At 35.5% G+C, this 14,328-nt stretch overlaps 1 long non-coding RNA gene and 1 pseudogene across 2 annotated transcripts in view; both read left to right on the top strand.

Annotated features, from left to right (window-relative positions):
• The first annotated feature begins 874 nt into the window (after positions 1 to 874).
• Positions 875 to 14,328, top strand: part of LOC148954402 (uncharacterized) — a 106,967-nt gene continuing 93,513 nt past the window's right edge. Inside the window, exons 1-2 of one of the 2 annotated variants that reach the window (XR_016141520.1) lie at positions 875 to 1,005; positions 3,384 to 3,570. This is a non-coding gene — a long non-coding RNA (uncharacterized LOC148954402). Of the gene's footprint in view, positions 1,006 to 3,383; positions 3,810 to 14,328 lie in introns of those variants that run through there. The other variant, XR_016141521.1, reaches the window with a different exon arrangement.
• On the top strand, positions 5,565 to 6,801 carry LOC148954403 (uncharacterized; annotated as a pseudogene).

The following is a 14,328-nucleotide window of genomic DNA, read 5'->3' on the forward strand; positions in this document are numbered from 1 at the left end:
TCCTTCCTGAAAATGGTTGTATACTTCCCAATATCCAATAAATAATGCTGGCAAGTCCGGCGCCCTCGTCCTGGAAAGTTTCCTGCCCCAAGTAAAACTTCCATCATGAACAGATCCTCCAACATACCTCACGACCCATCCTTCCCTCCCAATCCCAGAAAAAAAACCTCCTGAAACTACTGTATACTTACCAATAACCAATACTATATGTTAGCATTGGGTAAAGTTCATAACTTTTAGCCCTCCCTCTCGGAACTTCGGGAGATTAAGTCACCCTAAAAGACATATTTATTATATTTTCGACCATGTTGAACAAAATGGCTATCTCAAAATTTTGATCGGGTGACTTTGGGAAAAAAATAAGCGTGGGAGGGGGCCAAGTTGTCCTCCAATCTTTTTGGTCACTAAAAAGGGTACTAGAACTTTTAGTTTCCGTTCGAATGAGCCCTATCACGATATTCTAGGACCACTGGGTCGATATGATCACCCCTGGAAAAAAAAATAAAACAAAAAAAAACAACAAACGCATCCGTGATATTTATTATGTCAAAAAATTGAAAAGTACACATTTTTTTATATAGGAGCTTTAAACATCTAAAGTAGGGTTATATGATACGCTGAATATTATGGCGGGATTTTCAATAAGCTTTCATAATTTTTAGGGGGTCTTTCCTCCTTTTTTTGTAAATCAGACAAATTTTCTCAGGTGCGTAACTTTTGATGGGTAGCACTAAACTTAATGAAAGTTACATATTTAAAATCAGCATTGAAATCTGATTCTTTTGATATATCTATTGGTATCAAAAATCCGTTTTCTAGAGTTTTTGTTACCATTGAGCCGGGTCGCTCCTTACTTACAGTTCGTTACCACGAACTGTTTGATATACTGACATGACCAAATGTTGCAAGCCTCAGAAGACGACGCCAAAATATCTAATGGATGGTTTGCCAAAATGTCCTAAAATTATTCAAAAGGGGATCTTGTCCAGAGATTCTGTTTTCCACGTAAGTTTTAGTATCCTAGTTGAAGGATTCTTAAGGGATTCAAAAGATAGGCTTCTGTGGATTCATTTTGATGGAAGTCTGTTCCAAGTGGGGCCAGATCTACTTTTGATCTGCTAAAATTTGTATTTCACTTAAAATTCCAATGTTCTTTGGATCCAACTTTAATATTTTTGGAATTATTTTATTCTAGAGTTTATAAAAATACTTTTGGAATGAGACAGATTCAACTGTTTTTACCTAACAGTCTGAGAGAATGTACAAGATAAGTTTTTTTTTTTAGCACACAAATGCACTAAATATGCGCTTTTAACTAACCTCGCTGTTATCTTTTTTGAAATGTAAAGTAAAAAAAAAAGGAGAAATAAGGCAACTAATATTTGTATTTTATACTTTTTATTATCTTCATTTTTGCTGGGTAAAGCTGTGCGACGCAGTCTGTTTCTTTTTTCTGACGGGTTTCTTTTTTCTTGACACATGTTCTCGACTACACACTTCCCTTTGGTTCTTCTGTTCTTTTCTCTACATCTTGCATTCGTCGTTCCAATCTTTTGTAGTTTTCAAAAGTGGGTCATTTTCTTTGCTTTTTTATTGTTGTCTTTAAGCTGTGTCTTTTTTGCTTTTCTTTCAGCTTTCAAAAATATAATGATATTTTAGGATCTTGCAATCTGCCATGCACTGTAGATGATCTCCAGACTCCCCCTAAAAAATTACGATTTTTCTCCTAATTCCTATATAACCTACGCTTTATCTGAAATTTTGAAAATTTTACTCCTACCCACCCATCCCCGAAATATCATGATGGGTACGACCTTTTTTATAACTCAGATAATTTGTATCTATGGAGAAAGTCAGTCATATGTATCTAAAGTGTTTGTTTTTTTTCGTTATATTACGTGTTTGTTATGAAAAAACATTTAAACCTGACAATTTTTGCAACACTACCAATCAAAAGTTACATATGTAACCATAAAACAGGGATAATAGCTTTATATCCATAAAAAGTAAACAGTGGAAAGTGAAAAAACAGTAAAAAAAAATATATATTTTAGTGTTTTTTTTATAACAAACCTAAAAGTGAAAATGTATTTTCAAAATCTTTAAAAAAAAATAAATTAAGGAATTTTTCAGATCAGATAAAATCCACTCCCCCTTTCTGTGCTCTTTGTCTCATAAATATGGCCTTGCCTAAAATGTATATCTTTTTGAGGGGCAAGATCCCTGGCGACCCCAAACACAATGGGGTGACATTATGCACATAGATCATTTAAAAACAATATTCATGGATATATTTTAGTGGAAGGGTCAAAATGCTACACCTTGTTGATAAATGGAGAATTTTGCGTCTAAGCCTCCCCATCCCCTTACCAGTAAATATAGCTATACAAATGATAATTATCCATTTTCTTGCTACTAAATACTTAATTATCAGCAATGAGAATATTTGTGCAAAATTTCAAGACAGTCCTTTTCATGAGAGTTATTAATGGTGACACAATTAGAAAATACTGGGAGAAATACTTCCACAGGGTAGGTTACTATAACGTAAGGTTCATGTAACACCCCTCCTTCTCCCTTCCTTTCCTTCCATCCCTCCTTTCCTGAAAAGATTCGAACCGGGTCTTAAAATTCAGAAGGATTTAGGTAAAAAAATCATATGAAAAAATATGAGTGTTCTAGGTATTTAACTTCAAGTATAACCAATCAGTGGTGTAATTCTCGAAAATATGGGGGGGGGGGATAAGGATTCTGTTCGATTTTAAATGAAGATACATATAAATAGTTTTTTTTAGTTAAAGAAACACCATTTTTGTTTTTTTGTGATATTTTTTAATTAACACTTTGACTTGACTTTCTTGACTTATTGCTCCTGCTGGTGGTCTAGCGTAAAGAGAGAAGCCCCTCGTCGCCTCCAGTCCAGACGGTCTTGAGCTAGTATGATCGCTTCGTCTGGGGTACTACCAATCAATGACGGAAAGTGATCAAGGTTGTCATTCCATCTAGAATGAGGGCTTCCGCGCAGGCGCTTCCTGTCGTGTGTCGAGTGATTAAATCTAAAAGTAATTCTGGCTGAGGTTCTGCTGCCATGCGGGCTAGGTAGACGAACTGCCGAAGTGTTCGTGTAGCAAAGAGACGTGAGTTAGGTGTCAGGTTGGTAAGTGACAGTAGTTGGGTGTTGGAGATTTTCACAATACATCGGGGGTACAAGACTGCTCCCTGTTCCAACTGGTGCCCCTTTGTCCAACCATCGTTTTCTCAAAAATGCTGCCGAATCAAGAACAAAACTTAGAAACGAAGCCAACACAGCCTAGTTTACTTTCTTTTTAATGCAAAAGAATATGTGGCGTTACATATAGGTTTATTATTTGTTTCATTTTCAGGTTTTAACTCCAACTGTGGCTCGAGAATCCCAAGACACTTATAAGAAGCAGATAAATGTTGGTCTTTATGGACCATCTAAACCCAACTCTAAAAGCATGGCCATATATTAAGACTATGTCAAAAAAAGTAAAAGTAGCTCCCTTCTATATGACATGAATAACAGAGAAGTGCTGAAGCTTGTAGGAGGTTGAACCATTGATATGTTTTAGTTGAACCTAAAAGCTGGAGAAATGGTTCAAATTTGTCCATATAGGTTACAATATAAGCAATTTAAGATGTCAAATAGTGCTTCCAAACTTGACTATGTATTGCAGAGTAATGGCTTTTTAAAAATTTACATCAAAAGCAGGGGTTCAATTTATTTCCTCTAGTGGCCTACAGTCGACAGTAAGACTTGCGAATTAAACGCTCGTTATCGATTTCGTTGGCAGCCTGTGTTGAATCAAAAGAGGTTATAGTAGAGACTTTGGCCATGTTCAGGCGGGTGTTATAAGAAAATATATTTTCCGTTGCAAATAGGGAAAAAGGTTTTTCTAATTTTACGCTTAGGCTTGGAATATCTTCTTTAAAGTTGAAATTATTAGCCATTCAATAAGATTATGATAACAGTATCTTGTGTGAAAATTTTAGGAGATTATTTTGAGTATTTTCTTATCGTAACTTCTGGCGTTGAATTCAAATGTACTATCAGGTTCGTTTTATCTTCTTAATTTTTATTCCTCATAATTTTTCAATAAAACCTATAGTGATCGAGAAATCCAAACTTTTGCTGCAAAGAAATTCGGGGACTAAAAAAAGTATTACATTTTCCTTAGTAAGAATATTTGGAATATCAGTAATATAAGCGTTTACAACCAGTACAATAAAACAGAAGCCTGAAAAAAAGAAAAAAAAACTGAGAAAAAGCAATGATAACACCTGCCTAGAAACATAATTTAGAAATATTGAAGACTATCACAAATATTGTTGTCTAATTTTTATAGATGTTCTCCTTGATCTTTTAAAACTTTCAGTTTAAATCAATAACTAATTTGGCTTTAGACATATTTCACTCATTTAAAATGACCAATTCGGTATAGCTCCATACGGTGGAAATCTTAGAGGGGGAGGGGGTTCAAAATGAGATGGGGTTTGAAACCGACAAAAATTTATTTTTTCGCCTTAACTTTCTGCATTTTTATCAGAGCTTTTGTGTCAATCTTAAGGAGATCATCCTGCATATGGAAATAGAAATTTTCACCCATTGCCACTTAATCAGAGACCCAATTATTACCTATAGTGTATTTTTAGGCTATTTTGTTATTATTGCAAGTTTTGTTGCGCTGATAAATAGTTCTAAATGCTTGTTCATGGCTCTTGTCTGTGCTTGAAGTGAATTTTTGGCTCTGTGTACGACTTTTGATCTTCGCTCGTGTTTAGCTTAGAATTCACATTAGGAGCATGTACCGCATTTTTTCTCTTTGTTTCCGTATTTGAAATATATGTAGATGTGCTCAAAGTTTTCAAGTCGTTTTGTATGACGATAACCGATAATAAGATCAACTAGATAGTGTTCTTTATTATATTTGATGTCACCGTTGTTATGAACACGCCTCATATGGTATCATTTAAATGCTTCCAACATCCCTCGCTAATTTTTTGGCAGAAAGGCAGGGGTTTTGCACCTTTTTGAACTAGAATAACCATAAAGTTTTCGATCTGAGAACTGGAGACGCAAAGTGGGCCCGTGCCCCCCCCGACGCTCTATATTCGTCCCATGCCAACTCCCATGCACAAAAAAGGCATTCAATGTTTTTTGGATCAAAATAATAAAGGAATTGTCAATCTAAATGATTTTTGAGCTGATTAGACCTTATAGCCGTCCATCTTCCTTCTACTTCCAAGGTTTCAGCTGAAAGATAGTTACGTTGCATTATGTTCGAATCATCATACAAGTATATTCAATCAGCATGAATAGAAGCATTGAACTGGGCCATGGCCCCTCCAACGCACATGTCTCACTCTCCTCGCCAACGTTCTGGCAGAAAGCTAAGCATATTATGCCTTCTTTTGATAGGAACCATGTAAATATTTTCCATCTTTATAATTAGAAAAGAAAATTCGGCTCACGACCCCTATAATATCTCCTAGTGGCCACTGTCCTCTTCACTACAATGTAATAATTTCTAATTCTACTCCAAAAGGAGCGCCTTAGCTCCGCCTTCGAGTTCAACTGAGATAGACCTTCGCAATCGCCTCGATTGACCAAAACAAACCCAGTTGACGTTAGCATTCGCTTTGATTCAGACCAAATTAAATAATGAGTGATAGTGAGTTAGTGATTGGATTGTTGGACAATTTAGTCGATGAAGACTATGATCGTGAGAGGCGTGGCAGGCAATATAAAGCTCATTCGCGTCGCAGAATACTCTCAAGTGAGAGTCATAGCGATCAAAAAAATGGCTCTCGGAGCCCAGAGTTTCAAACTCGTGCTCGGTATGGCTCTCGGAGCCCTGAAATTAGTTCTAGAAACAAAAATCTTGCTCTCGGAGCCCCACAAAAATTCATGACACAAAGCGGAAGGCTTCTCCGGAAAAACACAAAGGTAAAAGATTAAAAGAAAATACGTCAAATGACGCTCTATTCAAAAAGATTTCTGAAGAACGTTCTGGTACCAAAGAGGGTCCCAAGATTCATAAGAAACTTGCCAAAGTTGCAAATAGAGCTTTTTCTGAGCCTTTGGAAATAGTGAAGCTAAAAGAGTTATTTGAGCCTGCGAATACCGAAAAAATTGTTCCTCCAAAGGTGAATAGTGAAATTTGGGCTATTCTCTCATCACAGGCTAAACAGAGGGATGCTAAGGCCCTTCAAGTGCAGCGGACAATTGCTCACTCAACATTTTGTGTTTTAGAGGCAGCAAATGCGATTCTTGAGATAGAAAATGAGCATATTAAAGAAAAAGTTGTCAAAAACCTTACAGATGCAGTTCACATGCTTGTCCTCACCAATTACGATCTAAGTTTAAAAAGACGTCATGCGATGAAATTTGAATTGAGCCCAGATCCCACTGTAGCATCAGCTTTATGTGCCCCTGAAGTCAAAGTCACGGAGTATCTTTTTGGCAAAGATGTTGCCAAAACAACGTCTAAAGCTAAATCAGTGGTAGATTTGAAAAAATCTTTTGGAAGACCAAAAAACGTGCAAGGGGGGGCCTACCGTTATTGCCGATGGAAGAATGAGGCCCCCCGTCCAAATCGCAGAAGGCAGGGCGAGGACCGTCAAGAGAGGTCCAAATTCCTGAAATTTCAGAATTTCCAGAAAAGGGATCGCAAAATACCTGGTATGTACTATTTATCATACCCCGACCTTGATTTTATGATTTTGTTGTTAATTTCAATAGGCAGTCACAAAATTTGGCTGATAACTTTAAAGCTGTGAGAATTATTAAGTACATCTCAAAATGGCAGTCAATAACCAGTGATTTGAATATTTTGAATATTGTGGCCTTAAGCTATATGATTGAATTTGAGAAAACATCACTAAAAGCTTTGAAAACAAAAACCAAAAGTTTTACGTTTGAAGAAATAGAGGCTATAAGAAAGGAAGTTGATATTTTATTGCATAAGGGTGTTATTGTTAAAGTACCCGACTTCAGAATAAACCGTTTTTACAGTCCCAAAGAAAGATGGGTCTACCTGGTTTATTCTTAACCTTAAAAATTTAAATAAAAACCTTAAATATTACCATTTTAAAATGGAAAGTGTTCAGTCTGCGGTTCTTTTGTTGACAAAAAATTGTTATATGGCCTCTGTTGACTTAGTCGATTTTTTTTATTAATTACCTGTTGATTTTTATGATCAAATGTGACTTTGTTTTCAAGTTGACCTTTGTTATTAGTTTAATTAAATTACAAATTGCTTATAATCGGCCCCGAGGGTTCTTACGAAAGTTATGAAACCTGTTATCTCTCTTCTTAGAAGAAAAGGGTATTTGTCTGTTATGTATTTAGACGACTCTCTCCTTCTGGGAAGGTCTTATTTAGAGTGTCAAAATAATGTCTATGAAACAGTGAAATTACTGTCAGAACTGGGGTTTGTGATCCCCCCGGGAAAGTCAGTTCTCATTCCAAGCCAACAAATAGAATTTCTGGGCTTTTTGTTAGATTCGCGATCAATGCGTATTTTCCTGCCAGAAAGAAAAATTAAAAAAGTTATACATTTGGTTTCAAAAATTCTTAGTCAAAAATTGACTACGATTCAAGAATTGGCTGAAACTCTTGCCTTTCTTGTTTCAACATTTCCAGCAGTAGAATTAGGGCCCTTATATTACCGAAAAGCGGAATCGTTGAAAACTCAAGCATTAAGGTACGCGAAGGGTAATTTTGCGGCAAGGATAATTTTAACATCCGATGTAAATTCGGAACTACAAGGGTGGTTGACTACTGCCACTCATGCTTCTAAAGCAATTGAGTCTAGATCAATTGACAAATATTTGTGTAGTGATGCGTCGAAACTAGGTTGGGCACTCGTGGATGAATGTTCCATGAAAACGGCCACAGGTGAATGGTCCTCAGAAGAGAAGAGATTTGATATCAATGTCTTAGAAACGAAGGCTGTTTATCTGGGATTAAAATGTTTTGCCCATGATATTAAAGGCATGCATGTTCGGCTGCGTTCTGACAATAAAACCACAGTAGCTTATATAAATAAAATGGGAGGATCAAAATTTAAATTTTGTAATTATTTTGCAAATAAGGTCTGGCAGGTAGTACCGCAGGGCAAAGGATAGATATCTGCAGAACATGTGCCTGGGGTTGCTAATATTGCGGATAAGGCATCACGAAAATTTGATAATGAAAAGGAATGGAAATTGGATTCTGAAATATTTAATATTTTGAATTTTTTGGTATGTCAGTCAGTAGATATTGATTTGTTTGCGACTAGATTAAATTTTTAGATTAAACCATTTGTTTCTTGGAAACCAGATCCAGACTGTTTTTTCGTAGATGTGTTTGCAATGAATTGGAAACATTATTTCTTTTATGCATTCCCCTCATTCAGTTTACTTCTGAGGACCCTTCAGAAGGTGGAAACAGATCAGGCCACTGGTATTTTGATCTTTCCGAATTGTACCACACAAGTATGGTATCCCTTACTATTAAAGCTTTTAATAGGAAGTCTAATATGTCTACCAAATGATAATTTTACCTTGTCTCTCCCACAGAAACTGACCTTGCACCATCCATTGTCCAAGACGTTACACCTAGCGGCTTGTGTCGTCTCCGGCAAGGGCTTCACCACCACGAACATTCTCCCTCCACAGTCGATATTATCATGGCGGGATGGCGGGATTCAACTAACCGCCAGTAAAAAGTTTACATTGAAAAATGGATAGACTTTTGTGGAAGAAACACAATCCAGGCCGTGGAGGCAACTCGACCGGAAACTTTGACATTTCTTAGGGAACTTTTTCACTCAGGTGTTGGATACAGTGCTATTAATACTGCGAGGAGTGCTTTATCGGCAATTCTACCAAGCCTTCAGTTAGGCAGTAATCACATCACCAAGAAGTTTATGAGAGGTGTCTTTAATAGAAGGCCTAGTCTACCCAAGATTTCAAGTATTTAGGATGTAAAATGTGCATTTTGTCTCTTTAGATTGTCAGCTTGGGATAACAAAAATCTTCAATAAAAGACACTAACACAAAAAATTAGCGGTTTTATTGATTCTATCAGCTTGTGAAAGAGTTCAGTTTTTGGCAAGTTTATCATTTAGTTATATGATAAATAATGACGATGGAAGTTTTGATTTTCAAATCAATGTATTGTTAAAAACATCGAAACCGGGCAACCACAAATCAGTAGTTAAATTTCGACCTTTTCAAGAGTCGTCCCGGGGTCTAGTATCGCGCCTCGTTTGGTATATTATAATCACATCATATCCAAATAGACACGACGCACTTTTTCTTACATATCGTAAGCCTCATACTGCTGCTTCCAAGTCATCTATTTCTAGATGGATAAAAGAAGTTTTATTTCTTGCAGGTATATATATCAGTGTCTAAGGTGCTCATAGCACACGGTCTGCCTCAACGTCCCACCTTAAAGCAAGAGGAATTGATGTAGATCAAATCATAAAATATGTAGGCTGGACAAATGCCAAAATGTTTGCAAGGTTTTATAATAAACCAATTGAAAGTCGTCAGCAGTTATCTGTCTTTTGAATATATTCATTGTAATTTGTTATATTTGAAATATCTTCCTATAAATGAATTTTTGTACAACAGCCTCTTTTAATGAATAGGGCTATTATTCATCATTAGTGTTGGTATAGCTCATGCTGAACTTTAAAATCTCAGTTGAACTCCAAGGCGGAGCTAAGGCGCTCCTTTTGGAGTAGAATTGATAAATTAAAAGAAAACTTACCAAGTTCGACGTTCAATAGTAATTTTACTGCAAAGAAGAAGTGTCAGTGTAGCTGAGAGTTCAACTGTCCTCCCAAGTTCCCTTCCCATTGAACTCTCAGCGTTTCATCATGAGCTTAACCACCGCATATTATAATGACTTTAAAATACTGGGTTTGTTTTGGTCAATCGAGGCGATTGCGAAGGTCTATCTCAGTTGAACTCTCAGCTACGCTGGCGCTCCTTCTTTGGAGTAGAATTACAATCAAACTTCAAACTTGGTAAGTTTTCGTTTAATTTATCAATTAAAATGAGTTTTGACTAGCCCTGATATTCTTTATAAATTTTTCTTTTGGTTGAACAAACATATGCAAAATCTTCACCAAACTTCTAAGGTCAATATCATTCTACCCAACGGCCCATACTATAGCTAAATTGGCTAACAGATAAATAAAAAGAAAAACAAAACAAATAAATGAAAGTCACATCTTAGCAGCCTCTCATATGTTGTCTTTAGTTTAGTTTTACATTTTTTTTATTCCCGTTAATAAAGGCCCATTCGCAATATTCGGATTTTTATTATTTAAAGTTTTTTTTTTCTGTTCCCCTGTTTTATCTAAATTTTACACGTTTTTTCTCTAAAATTTTCCAGCATAGAATGTCTACCGTGGGAAATCTCCCCAATTAAAAACACCCCAGAGAATTCTAACTCTGCTGAATATTTCTCACAGAGCAAAACCAACTGTAAAATGGGTTGCCAACGAACAAGTATGAAATAAAACAAATTTCGTATATGAATTCTGAAAAAATTCCCTCTGTGTAAAATTTTTCCCTGGAAACTTCACCCTCGGAAGCTTTCATCCCAATGGCAATTCTTTTCATGAAAACTTTTCTCCATAAAGCCCCCCCCCCCTTAAAATTTTTGTATTTCCCAAAAAAGGTATTTCCCAAAACTCAAACGATTGGCAAATTTCATAACTTGCGTCCCTTCCTCCAGGGGCTGTGGGGGGTCATTTCATCCCCTAAGATATAGTTATTGGGCCTTTCAACTATACTGAACAAAATAGCAATCCCAAAATTTTTATAAGACGACTTTGGGGAAAAGGGGCGCGGAGGGGGGTTATTTGCCCTCAAATTTTTGGTACTTAAAAAGGGCAGTAGAACTGTAATTTCCGTTCGAATAAGCTCTCTCCAAACCTTCTAGGATTTAGGTTCGATACGATCACCCCTGGGAAGAACAAACAAAAAAAAAACAAAAAAAAAACCTGCATCTATGATCCTTCTTCTGACAAAATGCAAAATTGCACATTTTTTAATATAAAAGCTTGACAGCTGGACAAACTCTGCAGCTGGGTTTTCTGATTAGCTGAATCTGATGGTGCAATTTCAATAAGATTCCTTGACTTTTGGGGGATGTTTCCCCCCTTTTTTGAAAATCAGACAAACCTTCTTAGAATCGTAGCTTTTGATGCGTAACGTTAAACTTAATGAATCTTACATATTTGGATTCAGCATAAAAAGCCAATCCTTTGATGTATCTTTTGTCATGAATTTTCTGTTTTATAAAGTTTGGGTTACTATTGGGTCGATTCGCTCCATAATTGAAGTTTGTTGCCACAAACTGTTTGATTCTGTCGAAAGTATTATGTTCGGAATTTCGTGCCGGTGTTTACTTGTTTATAATGCTTTTTTTCTTATTTCACTGCTGCAGTTTTTTATTATCACCACTGAGGATATAATGCTCGTGTTTTCTGTTGGGCATACAATTTACTATAATATAATAGAAAATTTTTGTGATTGTATCTTGGTATTTCCCTTGGGTAATTTCTCAGCGTTTCAATTTTGGATTTCTGTATTTACTTCATCAAAAAATTAAGCTTTTCTATCAACTCCTTAACTATTATTAACTTTCATAAGGCCTGATTATAAAATGTGACAGCTAGTTTTCCTTGTTGGAAGAAATGTAAATTGTACTTGTCTTGAACAATTTTTGGAGAGCACTGAAATGGAGATATTGGTAATTCTTATTTCTTTTTTTATTGGAGCTCTGAGGTGCAAAATGGCGGTTTAGCACAATTTTGAGCCTTTCTAGCCATATTTAGGATTTGTTTTATCGGAAAATGGAAGTTTAAAGAGTCATGTTGATGAACTATTTAATAGAGGTAAAGTGGCCATGTCTGCAATTTTTAGAAATCCGACGATAATGGGAATTAAAAACCTAAAAATGCATAAAAGAATATTTAATACAAAAGTTTTACCAGTATTAGAATATGGAGCGGAGATTTGGGGCGGAGAAGCGGCACAGAAGTTGGAGTCCCTCCAGCTCCAGTATTATAAAAGACGCAAATATCAACTGTTAATGGCGTACCACAAACTTTTAAGGAGGTAATTGAGATAAAAAAATATATGAACCAAAATTTAGCAATAAATAGAGATACTGGAGATATTTCATTAAGCCCAATTTACGACAGTTTAATCTTGAAGGACTCAATCAATATTTTCACCCGAAAAAACTTAAAAGAACCTATTTGAATATCTAATCAAAACCGAAATTGTAGACCAGCTAAAATTATTGCAGGACGAAAGATCTTTGCACAATCATCTTGGTAAATTCATTTTCATTGATTCGTGCCTGGATTTTTATTCAGTGTCTGTTCTGTATTTGTACAGTAAACTTCGAAAGGTTAGATTTTCGTTTTTTTTTATTTTTTTTTTTAGCACTGAGGACGAAGTGGCGGAGGTCCTTGTCGAAATATTTTCTTATATTTTTCCATATTCATGGTTCGCTGGCTGACAAAATACTAGTTTTTTAACCCTTTTTGATTTTATTTTTCATTTTGTTACTTTCTCTCCTCTCTTAGTTTCGTTTGTCATTATAAAAGACTGTTTGGATTACATCAGTAGAAAGGCCATAGGGAATATGAAACCTACATTGAATTACACGTGGATATGCGTGTAGTTTAACCGGTACATTGGCTTACCAGGGTCACTCACCTATTACTATGAACGGTACATTGGCTTAGCAGACGGGTTTTTATGAGGTAACACCCATTTTTTTGGTGTCAAACGGTGAGATAGCGGTGGTTAGTCTATATGGAGTAACTTGATTACTTGTTTTTTTTTTAACTTGGCTACGTATGATTTACTCGAGCAAAAACCCTATAAGATGTTCGCACACTACATTCCAATCTTCATTATGTTTTAAGACATTGATTATAGTACATTTTATTAACTTTGAAAACAATGGATTCCTCAATTTTCAATGTGAGTACAATTTCACTCTATATCTGGTATTTTGGTTAGGTTATGTATTTAATATAATGCGCTCATGGCGGCCCCCCCTCTATAATTCCTATGTTTAGCAACTAGATGAATATGAAAGCAAACTTTATTGCTTGTAACAAAAGGGCAAGCTTCAAATATATATTTTGATTTTGTTGGGGTATAATTTAGTGATTTTTAAGGAAAATATCTCCATCGCTTCCAGTAAATTCTTAAACTTTGTTGCTAGATAAATTTGAAAGGTCCCCTTTTTACATTCCGTTTCCTTAATTTTACAGCTTTGTCCTTCCCCAGTAGTCACATGCTATAGTGTCATTTAATTAAGTTGTGGCACTTTACCGGTATGCGGGTTATTTTAGGGTGAGACCTTTGTGAGATACCCTCAAGCATTTGGTACTTTTTTATTCTTACTGGATGGAAAGACTGCGCGAGAATCTGAATAAATAATTACTAGGGCAATGGTACCCCCAAATCGGAGCTTCTTCAGTTCTTCGTCGTTTCTAATGGCAAGCTGAAGGTGACGAGGAATGATGTTACAAGATTAATATGAAATAGAAAGTAAATCTCTGTTACTATGCTAGTGTAAAATGGAAATTCCTCTGAAATATAAGAATTACTAAACTTTATTTAGATTTTCTTCGGTCAGAATTCTTACTAAAGGTGGAAGTACATATCCCCGCCGCCCCCCTCCCCCATCCATGGTTGATAAAATAATTGTGTAATAAATAAATCTGAAAAATAGAATTTTGAATTTTTATTCTCTATTTACGAGATTTAAGACATTTCAATTCTTCTTCCAGAAGCGAACTTTTCTTTTTAAATAATTATACCTATTTTTCAATATATTGATTGCTGAGTCGAGTATTTAATATTTAATTTCGAGAATAGTAAATATTTCTTTATTTTGAACTTTTAAAAAATTCTTTGGGACATCTATTAGTTTTATTTTAGCCAATTATTTACTTGTGATCAGCCTTCTTTCGTTTCTTGATTGTTTTTAAAGGCAATTGGCATATTCCTCGGAAGTTTTTTTCTACTGGAAAATACTAAACTTTCAATTAAAAAATCCCCCCTCCGATGAAAGGAAACCCCCTCCCCCATCAATTGTGGATAAAATAATTTTGGAATAAATAATTTTTAAAATTAGAATTTTGACTTCTTCTGCTCTATTTACGAGATTTCAGACATTTCAATTCTTCTTCCAGCCGCGCCATTTTCTTTTTGAAAAATTCTACCTCTGTTTCAAGATCTTGAGCGCCTATAGCTATATGAAAAAGGGGA

Source organism: Artemia sp. Qi Xiang Cuo, chromosome 3 (assembly GCF_049724085.1).
Source record: "Artemia sp. Qi Xiang Cuo chromosome 3, ASM4972408v1, whole genome shotgun sequence".
NCBI lineage: Eukaryota > Metazoa > Arthropoda > Branchiopoda > Anostraca > Artemiidae > Artemia > Artemia sp. Qi Xiang Cuo.